At 38.1% G+C, this 12385-nt stretch overlaps 1 protein-coding gene across 1 annotated transcript in view; it reads left to right on the forward strand.

Annotated features, from left to right (window-relative positions):
- The first annotated feature begins 298 nt into the window (after nt 1-298).
- Nucleotides 299-12385, forward strand: part of LOC124412232 (brain tumor protein) — a 158390-nt gene continuing 146303 nt past the window's right edge. The window contains exon 1 of the mRNA XM_046891950.1: nt 299-456. The gene's annotated coding sequence lies outside the window, so the exon portion shown is untranslated. The remainder of the gene's footprint in view (nt 457-12385) is intronic.

Raw genomic sequence — 12385 nt, forward strand, 5'->3', positions numbered from 1 at the left:
CAGGTGAGCTAAAGAGACATATCGATAGACCTCGGGCGTAAAAAGAGGTTTAAAAGTGCTCGCAAGCACGGTTGAAGAAGAAAAAAGAGAACTTCAAACGCTGCGAGAGTTTGCTTTTCAGTTCGCGATTGTTGTTGTTGTTGTTGTTGTTGTTGTTGTTGTTGTTTGTTTGTTCCATATTCTCTCATAATTTCCTCATCCTCAAGAGTGACGTGTCAAGTTTTCTCACGTGTTCAGACGGTGGTGCCTCTGGTAGTAGCGGAACGGAGCTTTTTTGTCGTCGTCGTCGTCGTCGTCGTCTACGTCGTGCCAAATTACAAAAGCTGCAAGCTCAGGAATGACGTGATTGTGCAGTTCACTGTACAACGAAGGCTGCTCACTCACGGCCACGGAAGAAAACAGCCCTGGCATAAGGAGTCCACGCCTCCATGCTTCGTGACGGATGGCTGTTACGAGGTAAGCTCTAGTTCAAGGTCATCGTTCGTTCGCCAAGCTCCTGGTCCGCTGCCTTGTCGAAACTTGGATAATTTTTACTCCGACAATGCGTATTAGCGAGCAAAGTGAGCAGTTGCCAATTATTATGGCCAAACAGCACGTACCGACTCCGGAATTGGTTTAGGGATGCAGGTGGGGAAATAATTTCCTCGATTTTATTGTTTGCTTTTAGGTAAATAAAAAACGTTGCGCAATTATAATATGTAATACGTTTTTCGTTGTATATAGAGACCTCGACTTTATAACGGTCGATGGTTTCCATCTCTCGAACAGCGTGGTATCCAATTTAGAGCTTGCGATTCAAGTGCCGTTTGATAATTACGAAAGTTTAATTTTTTTTGTGGGTTATTTTTACCAAAGGTCACAGACACGGTTCGAAGTCATTATGTAACCTCTTTTTATATGTCATCAGCAAAGGACATTGGAAGATACAGTTTGATAGATATATTTTCGAACGATATACTGATCGTAAAATATATTGAGTATTCAGAAACTCGAACCGACTGAGCAATGCCAACTTTCGATAATTGTAGTTGATTTAATATCACTTTCGAGTGTTTCGATTGATGTTTGAAATTTTTCAAGTGCCTTACCGTGCAATTGAACGAAGCTTTTTAAATAAAAAAACTTATTCCATGTCGAGGAACGTTCACCGAAAGTTCCGACAACTTTTCACCTTTACTGGTGAATTTTTCGTTCGAAAAACCGTAATATTTTTGTGAAAACTTACGTTAAAAACTTAAATCATGAATAGACACTTTTTGTTCATTTTATTACGAGCTCAATTTGATCATATTCGCAAGTCACGATTATTCTTTCAAAGATACAAAAATACAGTGAAATTATAAAGAAAAGCTTAAAATGAATTAACTTTCCGTTTCGAATTGCCGTAAAATGACGATATTTCTACAAGTACATTCAATCGATTTCAATCTACACCAACTGATTTTATTAAAAAGACTTTCTATTCCGCAAATTAATTGAAACAGCTATTTCTTATTTTTCAAGTAGTCAATTCAATATCGCCGATGGTTACGGAAGCATTGACAAACGTTTTCGTTAGAATTCTATAACTTATTTTTACACACGATTGTCACCATCACTCTTCACATTTTAACGTTCAAAGAAGTCGACCCTTCTTCTTTTCAATCAAAATTCTGGACTAACTGTTCATGAAATTTGAACTTGAAAAGAAAAATCATATTCCGTAGAACCCGAGCGTATCGATTCCGCACAAACTATCGATTTGTGGAATATAATTACAGCCTTAGTCATACGACATGACAACAATGTGAGGCGTGCGAGACTCTTGAACGGCATTTCCACGTATGAAAATTACGCACCGAACTCCGAGACAGATTTTACAGTCGTGCTTTCACCGGCTCATAATTTATTTCGATTCTATCGTTCCGTATAATCAAGGAAATTACTCGGAGCGTTGAAGATCCAAAACGTAATTTTACTGTATTATTATACATTCATGTTCTCGGCGGAAGAAATTCGTCTGGGAACGACAGCCTGAACCACCGCTTAAAACTTTTTCGACTCAGGTCCAGAAAATTGGGGTTGAGAAACTTATTTATACAGAGAGCCTAGAAAATTCATTCTCGAGACTTTTTACCACGGGATTCAAATCTTGTTCCGCCCATTTCTGAAGACACGGTAGCTCGGAATCTGCATACATATATAAGTATACAAAAAAAAAAGAAAAAGAAAAAGGAAAATAACAAGAAAAGTTTTCGCCATTCGGAACCGAGACAAGGGCTTTGCGATGTCACCATTATTATACCGAAGTTGTGGCTTCAAAGGATATAATACACGGGAAATGGCGTGATTTCTTCTTCCCTCTATTCCATATAATATCATAGCAAGAGTTAGAAACGGAAGTTGCCCGTTGCTATTATTTCGCTTTCTCCCAACGATTTCGTTTCTTCTTTATTTTCCACTCCCCCCCCCCCCCCCCCCCCGCCGGCGAAAATCCGATCAAAAACTTTTCTCATTTTCGTGCCTGGCGGGTCTCCAGCGACTTAAGGGTTCGATCACCTTTCACGCCTAAAATACCGTCTTGCAGGCGAGATTCGTTCGGGGTCAAGTCTTTCGGCTCCGTTCTACCGTGTCTTCGAGTCAAGTTCATTTCCGAGAGATTTATTGCGGTCTACGACTTACGGGGCCCTTCATTGTGCCTTCTCGAAAGATTCCAGGGTCACGCATTCCGTTTTCATTGATTCAAAGGTTTGCCGATCATTCTTCAATGTGGATGGACCACATTGGGAAACTGAATTACGCGGTAAAAAAAAAAAACGTAAAAATTTTCAAAAAAAGTCTGACACTGTCATTTCGTCTTGGATTCCTCCTCTGATTTGAACGCTCCTCCTTTTATTAAGTCTAAAAATTTCCACGCACAAATTCTTAAAAGAAAGGATTTAAAAGGTTTAGCACTTCGTTACATTACTTTCTCAAGTTAAAGTTCTCCCTCTTTCATACACACCGTCCTCAGACAATCTTTCGACAGGAGCATGACGTGTGTATAACCCAAGAAAACCGATTGTGAGCCGTTTACCCCTGCCGTTGTAAGTAGAAAGAAATTTTCCGGCTTACTAGCACCGACAAAAAGTACTTCGAGTGAAATTTTCTTTCTTCTTTATTCCCCTGCGTGAGGAATCGTACAAATGATAGTAAAAGTCCTCGCTGTTGATCGAATGTTACGCGGAGATCACGATCCTCTCATATTTCAATATTTGGACTACCACTTGCCGGATCGATTTGTCTTTGGATATTGGAAGACCAAACGTCTGAGCGAGGAATTTTATCCGAAGCTATTTCAAACTATCAATTACGTAATTCCAGAGCAGCACGACAATCGTATGTGTGAATCGGTTTCTCGATCCCTGCTTTTGTCAATAAATAAAACAAAATCCCTCTCATAGTAATGCAAATGCACTTGAGCAAATTCGAGCACGACATGCTAAGAATCAACAATTTTTACAAAAAGTTTTACAATCAGAACGAATCAACTAATTACTGTTTTTGGGTGAATTTGCCTGAAAATGATTTACATTAAAAATACGGTCACATAGTAGGCACCTATACGTATATGTTTCATTGGTGTTTAGTATTATTGGCATAAATAAATACAAACTGTTAGAGATTTTTTAACGCTTGTTTCTCGTTTCCAAACTTTTGATTCAGACGGTAAGGTCGATTAGTCCTCGACTGACCATGACGATTAGAATATATCATAATGCTTCTTACACGACGCAGCTTCATTGCCTTGGCTGTACGGTAAATCTATTCGTAAATCCAAAAGTCAGTAAAATGTACGATTGTCTTTGAAATTGCGATCCAAAAAATCGAATAATTCTCTTCTTCGATCTAACGAGAAAGTAAGAATACCGAATTCACCGTTCACACATTATACCCACCTTGTAAATCCAAGGAGTAAAAAATGTCTATCAGCATGTAAAATCCGCATGAAACTGGGAAAATTTGAAGCGATGAAAATTCGTTTGCGAGTACTCGAATGTGCGTATTCGGCGCGGATGAGCAAAGATCAAAGACAGTTTATTAACGGCTGTGTAGATAGCTATAAATACGGTTTCAAATGTGTCCCTAATAGCCAGGCGTGTATGTGCGAGGAGTTACATTACCATAATCACCTGCACACAAGGTAATTTACAAGCCTTTGCTCAGGCCTCGCCTCGCCTCGCCTTAACTTCATGCCTCCTCGATCCAGCCCGGTATTAAATATTCTTTGTTCAAGCTATCAGGCTTCCTGGTTAAGAGATCGTCGGCTGCTACTTGTTTGACTCATAAGAGGCGCCGGAAGACGGTTTCTTTCAAGATTATGCTAGATAATTCCCTTTAATGTTTACACCGCGTTTTCGACCGAGCCTCGTGTGCACAGCATCCCGGATCGAGGATGCATGTGAAGAGCCTTTTTAACCGTGTGTGTGTGTGTGTGTGTGTGTGGGTCAGGGATTCTCGATAAACAGCTTTGTCTAGAAATGATCACAAATGTTCGTACAAGTGACGCGCTTAAATCTTTCACAAGACACGTACGTCCCTGTAATCGATGCTGATCCTCAATTTTCTCAATCGTGAACACGAAAGTCTGGTAGTTCCGATCATCACGAAGCACGATCATCGTGCATCCTTACACCCGAAATATTTCTACGAAGGTATTACCACGAAAGAACTTACAAAGGATCACAAGACACACTGGCTAATGAACTAGACTCTTATTTTTGTATACTGGACTGGGTTTTTATCGACCAGGAACACGAAAGCTTTAGGAATGGGTGGGTCAATGCGCGTGTCGCGTACAGTCTGATCAAAAATCTACGCACAAAACGATCTAATAGTGAAATTGATTCGACGAAAAGTGATTCAAATAAAGTAAAACCTTAATTTACCCTGAAACGGTTTCATAATTTGTAATTTTTAAAAGAGATCACATTATTTTATAGTTCTTAAGATTTAGGAATATTTACAAGAATGTATGCAAGTGCGAACATTGAAAAAAAAAAAAAAAACATGACTAGAATTTTTTTAAATTGAAACAACAGTTTTACATCTGAAGTTCGGAACAAAATTGTCGCAATATCGAGAACTGCCTCAAAGTTGTTAACGAAGGAGTTTTTTTTTTTTTTTTTTAATATTTTCAACGGATCTAACTCTGTTGACTCAAATTGGGTTTTTGAGACGGCATAAATATATCGAAATTTCACATTCGCACGAGTCGTTTGAAAATTTGAATACTCGTCGATTATTATCCACGGAACGTCACACCCAATCGCCAATGTGTCTGACCAACTTTTTTGCGAATCCATAACCTGCTACTTCGCGTGGTAAATTACGTAGTCGTTGAGGGTCAAGCCGCGGTGTTGAAAGCATGTAGACAGCCGCATATCTCCGTGACTTTAGAGCGACGACGGTAGAGTCTGCCATTATTCCTCAAGATTGACCTCGATTCCATCATCCCTGAAAATGAAGTCAGGAAACAGATTGAATCTCATTTTGAGGGATGATCTCAGAATCTTCGTAATACTATTGAATAGCCGGCCATTTTGCCCGTGACTAACGCAAGGCCGTACTGATTATAGCCATATGCAAATTGTTTCGGATAAAAAATGAACTCCGGTTTTGAGATAAATCTCGTCTTAATTAATATCATTGGCATTGGATCTCAAGATGGATCTTTAGGCTATTAGAGACAGAAACCTATAATTATATACAAAAATTATAGTTTCGAATCTCTTAGCATTATTGAAAAGATTCGTCAAGTCTGACGTCACAGTCCTTCAAACGGCAATGGCAAAAATTACGAAGGATCCAGAAAGTCGACGGTATATTTTATTCACTGATATTCATTGTCTATCTTGCTTATTACCTGATTCGTGGTAAAAGAGAGAACAATTGTCAATTGCTAATTGCGAACGCTGCTGAATGGCCAAAGAAAAGATTAAACATTCGCAGAGTGAGGCTTCTTTTTGTGGCTAACAATGTCGAACTCAGACTCGAAGAAGACGCCTCGTAATCACAGTGCCACTTTGTATCTTTCATAGCGAATGTAAGCCTCCGTTGGAATCATTATTTTCGTGATTTTCCGTCGACTTGGAACGGTTTCAATGAATCTGAACACATTTCTGCAACATGATTGCTGCACGGATGTCGAAAGTGGAGAAATCTTGATCAGTGGAAAAATTTCAAGGCATGTAATTAATTAATTAATTTGCAGTTATGCGTTCAGTTTTTTTTAATCCATGGTTAATCATTTCACGCGTATATATATATATATATATATATATATATATATATATATATATATATATATATATGCGATAGTGTTTTACTTTTTGAAACATTTAAGAACCTTTTTGAAAAATGGGACATATATCCTACAACCACAAGATTTATCTCATAAAAAATCGTCTCCAGCGTTTTGAAAATCAACTGAATAAAGTTGTTCAGTTTTTGAACTGAGCTGTGCTTACACGTGGGTTCACCTTCCCGAGCTTTTCATCGTTCGAGAGTTTTACAGCGTCAATGTGACGACAATAATTCGGTTATATGTGCTCGTTATTTGGGTCAAGCAGGATTAACCCGACATTCACTCTTAAAATCTCTTCATTCACCCCTCGAATTCCCTGTCAGCTACCTAATCCGTTCCACCGCCTATCTTTGCCCCCCTTTTCATAATTTTTCCCCCTTTTGTTTTACCTCCCATTTTCTTTTCACCTTGTCTCTCGTTTTTTAAAGTAGAGGCAAAAGTCGGTGATCCCTGCATGGTTCAGAAGCCTTTCGAAACCTTTGGAACGCCAACGGGGTGGTATATTATTATTTTATTAACCCTGCGTCGATGCAACCCTTGGTTTTCGAGCCAAGATCAGCTCGAGGATCGTTGATAACGAGGCGTGTCTCTACACACGTTTTGATTCGAACCTACTTATACCGAATCATTCCCAGCGGAAATTATTCTCTCATTGATTGAGCCAAAATCAGTACCAGCTTTTAGATGACGTAACCGAAATTCGATTTCGAGATTCTAGTTTCGTGATCTAACGATATAATGGAATCTGCCCCGTCTCACCGCATCAATTTGCAGAAATGTTTGTTGCTCTTCAAAGAACGTCTTAACGTCGCGGATTTCGCGTCTTTTGTGTTCTGATATTACCGCAGTACGTAGAGTAGAAAGTTCAGGCTTTTGTTACGTTCACTTATACCCACGTATAACCACCATTATTATCCTGTAATAACTCGTCTTCGTCTCGCGAATATTCGCCGCTTTGTGATAAGATTTTTCATTTGCTACGACTAACTTTTGATAACGATTCAAGCCTATCCAGATTGACGTTAATTTAATGGGATTCGAATCGATTGAAAAGTTACGGTGAAATTTTACGGATAAACTTCGTACAGAAGAATCGAGGAACTCTGAAAGCTTGCGAATCGACTCGAGACTGACGAGTTGGGATTTTTTTCATAATCTTAATTTTCTCTTTCGAAGTTTTTCAAGCGAACGTCGCTTGAAATAAGTTTGCCTTCATTCCCATCAGTTCATTTTTACATTTCTCCACAATGTAACGTAATGCCAACCATTGAAAAATTTTCTTACATTTGCAAGGAAAGGATTTTCAGTATAAAAAAAATCAACGAATTTTACAAAACCTACTCAATTCCGAGACCAAAAATACTACCAGAAGCGTTTTTATCCCCATGGAAAAGAGCAGCAGACGACAAAATCAAGAATAAAAACTAATTAGCCACCTTGAAATAGGCAAACTGGGTCTTTGTGAGATATCCGGCGTCACTTTGCACTCGCTTTTCGCCACCCTGGTGTACAGTCTCGGTTCTTCGCACCTCATAGTTTCCGCACCTCACCTTTTTAAATCGCGATCTCTAATTAAAATATCTCACCCACGTTAAGTAGACTTACGACTAAAAGAGATGGCCGAAGCTTTTCTCGAAACTTTTACGACAAACTTTGAAAAGAAGTGAAGCTTAATTATAAACGACCTTAATACTTTATTGCTTTTAGCAACGTTGACAAAGTTACCTCTCATTATACCTATATTATTATACGCAGCGTTAAACGTCGGACCAACCTGCTCCTCGCAAACTGTACCATCGCAGTTTTTTCTCCATACGAATTCATCGTCAGCCCCATAAAGTGCTCGAGCTATTATTCATATTGTCTCTTTAAAATTCTAAAGACCAGACGCGGAAGTAGCCATAAATTTTCACTAATAATTTTTCAAATCATAGAAGTATGACATGTCAAATGTCATGTCTTTCCTGTTGGAATCGATGTATATCGCAGCTAAACATTGATCTTATCATTTCGTGTAATAACAATTGCAAATTGGATCGTCACAATTTCGGTGATAACTCGAATGAGACTTTTTCAAAAGACTTTCTTTTACAAATTTCCAGAAAGATATTGAAAACGGTGAATTTTATTACAATAAAAATGTCTAAGAAATTATACAAGTTCCAAGTGCAATTGTTCCTGAAAAAATTCTAACCCTCGACAAGCTTTGACAACCCTGACAAAGAAAAGCGAATTCCGATTTCTCGACGCCTGTAAGGGCAGGTTAGACTCTCTTAATGGCGACTGCACCAACGTGGTGGGTACTTCCGTTTGACTGTGCAGTAGTACGGAGTGAGTGTAAACATTGGGGAGCAGAAAATAGACGAAATATTAATAGCCGTCAGAGGTACCACGCATCTGGCCATCGTGGCTGTAGGCGGCCGAAGAAGCTGGTTCCGCAGCTAGACTCGAGGCTAAACGAAAACTTTTGAGCAAGCACACATTTCGTGGCTACAAATTGATGTCGACAAAATGACAGCACGGCCGAAGAGGTGTCGACAGGCCAGAGAATAGATCTGAGGACTTTAAAAACCGCTACGTATTATCCTCGCTCGCCTTCTGTCATCTCCGCAAAGATATCTTGTTGAAAAAAATAGTGGGAAAAAAAATTGGACCAACGAAAATCTATAGATACGGACATCGACAGGGATATTCTTTGCTTGAAGATACGCGAACTGGACCATCGAATAGTCTGCCAATTTTTTTCGACAAAATCGGTAAAGTAAAGTAAAAAAAAATTTAAGTTTAGTCCACTAAAATTTTTGGTTTGATTTAATCATTTTTTAACGTATTAGAAAGTGAAAAATAAAGTGCAAATTAAATGTTAATTTGACCTTTTAAATGTTGAAATCACAATAATTTGTGTCATATTAACCAACGAAAATGTAATAAATAAAACAAGTATAAAGTAGAACTGCTGTGACGTTTTACGTTTAGTTAAATTTTTCTAACAGTGTATTATTGAACATTTGGTTGAGATGATTTTTCGAGAATCCTTTCATCAACGATACGAACACTGATCTGTGAAGAAATCTTACAAACAATATCATTTTGATTGAAAAAAAAAAAAAAAAAAAACGTTGTCAACTACTCGTTTCTGAATATTCGATTTGAATTTGAGTGAATCATGATTCTGTGATTCGATAATTACGATTCTGAGATTTCATCTTACAATTTTTACACATTCTGTCTTTTAGTCATCGATCATACTTCCATATCCTATAACTAAACTTCCTTTTTCCCAAGACATAAGGTGAAACCAAAATCGGCGCATTTCCGGCAAATTATCCACTCGAGCAGACATCTTTGTGCCTAAGGATCAGAATTCAATGCATTTCGAAAATTGTCATCTAGAAAATTTGAATAGATGATTTTTTGTTGCGATCAATATCAATTTTAAATCCGACTATAACTTCCTTCAGAGTGTTGAGGTCCCTTGTGAAGGAGGATCCAGGATTATTTCAAGAACTAACCGTCCGTCCGTTCAAGCAGCGGAATCGTTTATCGAAAATCGAGAATCTTCGTGGGTGCGATGCCCTGATTTGTCGAAGAGGCTTGTTAACATTCGGCCGTCGAGGGTGCCGAACTGTGTCGCGTTTCAGGGTGCCGAGGGGAAACCGTTGACCAATCACTCGAGGAGGATATGCATACTACTCGGCGACCAGTTGTTGACAAACTGGGTCCCAGGCTTTCAACTTTGCTGATCGTTACGGGCCGCGCCTGGAGGTTCCTGTTTACGTTGTTAGACCAACGACACACAAATTTGGTTCAACTTCGAGTTTAGCCAACGTCGAAGCAAATTAATTCTACCACTGGCCCGATCCTTCATCCCCCATAACGGTGAAATATTTTCTTCTACCGCCCTTCGATGATGACGATGATCTATTTCAGTGACGTCGTGACGTCGTAACAAAGACGCGACGCGATCGGAATCCTGCATTGATTTTACCTCGAGCGCATATCTGTCCCAGGAATTACAGATTTGATTTCATTTTTTTTTTTTTTTTTTTTCAAACAGAAGAAGATGCGTCGCAAAATCTACTGTAATATTATTTATTGCTAATTACAGTGATCGCGAATTGAACAACGTTCTTAATTTGGAATGAAAATGAATCTGAACAAATTCAAATAGCAAAAAGCTAAGAAATCAATTATTTCAGAGTAGATTTTAACAAGCAAATAACAAGTTCAAAATTATTAATCTCTGCTGTTTTTTTTATCTTGATTTTAATGTCTTTGAACTCGTTTTGCTCAGTGATCAGATCCTTATAAATCGTCTGAAGGACATTCAAGAAATTTTACGTTTCCGTATGGTTAAAACGCGCAAATTCGATTCTTGAGAACATTCGAACATCTATTCTTCAAACTTATTCAGTGTTCACTTGTTTGTAAAAAATTTTCAATCGATCTCTAGAGATCTTTTGTGACGTAAAAAATAAGCCCCAAACCACTAGTATATTATAATCAAATCGAAAGTAGGAAAATTCGACGATTTCAAACGTTCTGATTAGAAAAAATTTCCTCAAATTGTTGATATCTTAGCTATATTATATCGTTCGAATTTTTTCATATTCATTACTGTTACATATTTCGAATGTTGATTAAGTTTTATTCACCATTATTGGACCAAGTAACAATGCTCGAGATTTTTTAACTTTAAAAATATTTTACCCAACTTAAAAGAGTTCATTCGCAACAATTTTTTTACGGGTCTTTTTCGTTCCACCCAATGTCAAGGGCTGAAATTGCACCGGGGAAAAAATTAATACACACCCTTGCAAACTACTTCTGCAATTTTTATTTCACCTTTTTACTGCGCCCGACGGCCTACGGCAGTGGCTTTTCCCGAATTGTCAGACCAAATGTATGAGGCTGTTTCACCGTCAACCCTTCTCAACGTAACACTCGATATATTATTGTCACACTCCGGGGAACTCTGGAATCCCCCCCCCCCCCCCCCCCCCCCCCCGTCCAAAAAAAACACCGAACTAAAAAAACTGCCAAATGACTATTACCTTTCACAATTTTAAGCCTGAAAAAAGCAAATCTGTGTTCGCCAAGTATGAACTGAAAAAATTTTCATCACTTGCTGACATGCGTTAGAAACAGAGGAGAGTTCATTATTCGTAGAATTTCTAACTAACTTTTATAATAGAAAAAGAAGTTGCCGTTCCTCAAAATTATAAGACAAACGTTCGTTAAAATAAACGATTTTTCGATTCTGTTTCACGATTACAAATCGCATTTCTGGCTCATCGTTTCTCCTTTTTATTATTTTTGTTATCTAAAGGCAATGGCGATGCCTCCTTAATATACCGTGAAATTGTATCCGACAAGCACAAATTGAAGACTGGATAGGAGATGATACCGTGGCTTTAAAGTACAATCCCAAAGCGTAGGTACTACACAGATGGAATAAGATCGGTGGTAAAAAGGAGCGTCTTACGCAGGATTTGAAATGAAATTCCGTTGTGGTTCAGTCGCTGGTGCGATGTAGCTCCGGTTTAAACCCTCGAATGAGAACTTGAGCCGTGCTTTTAGCGGTTTGAAAAATTATTATTTCTCTGATCCTTCTATAGGTCGTGCAATTTGCACTTTCGAAGCACCGAAAAGCTTCCACGAAATTGATACAACCTCTACGAGCTTTTTTCTACCAGACTTAACGCGGATGTTAAATAGCTTTCTGCAATTACGATGGAAACATGATTCCTCAAAACTGTAATACGTAAATCAATTGAATATAAAATTAATAATTTAGCAAGTGAATAATTCTGGGATCGACTGTTGCAAAGAATCTTCTTACAAACACTGTTTAAAATAGTGCTCAATTGTTTACTACGCAATTGAATTATTGATAAATCTAAATCTCAGATAATTATCGAAACTTTCGTGGTCTTGTTATGAACAATTTTAGTTTTAACCGATAATTGGTCTGTTGTAAATATTTTAGAAAATATGTTTGAAAAACTATTTCAAACTAGGCGTTTTGCAAGCAATATTATCTTCTTAAGAGTTACATGA

Source organism: Diprion similis, chromosome 11 (assembly GCF_021155765.1).
Source record: "Diprion similis isolate iyDipSimi1 chromosome 11, iyDipSimi1.1, whole genome shotgun sequence".
NCBI lineage: Eukaryota > Metazoa > Arthropoda > Insecta > Hymenoptera > Diprionidae > Diprion > Diprion similis.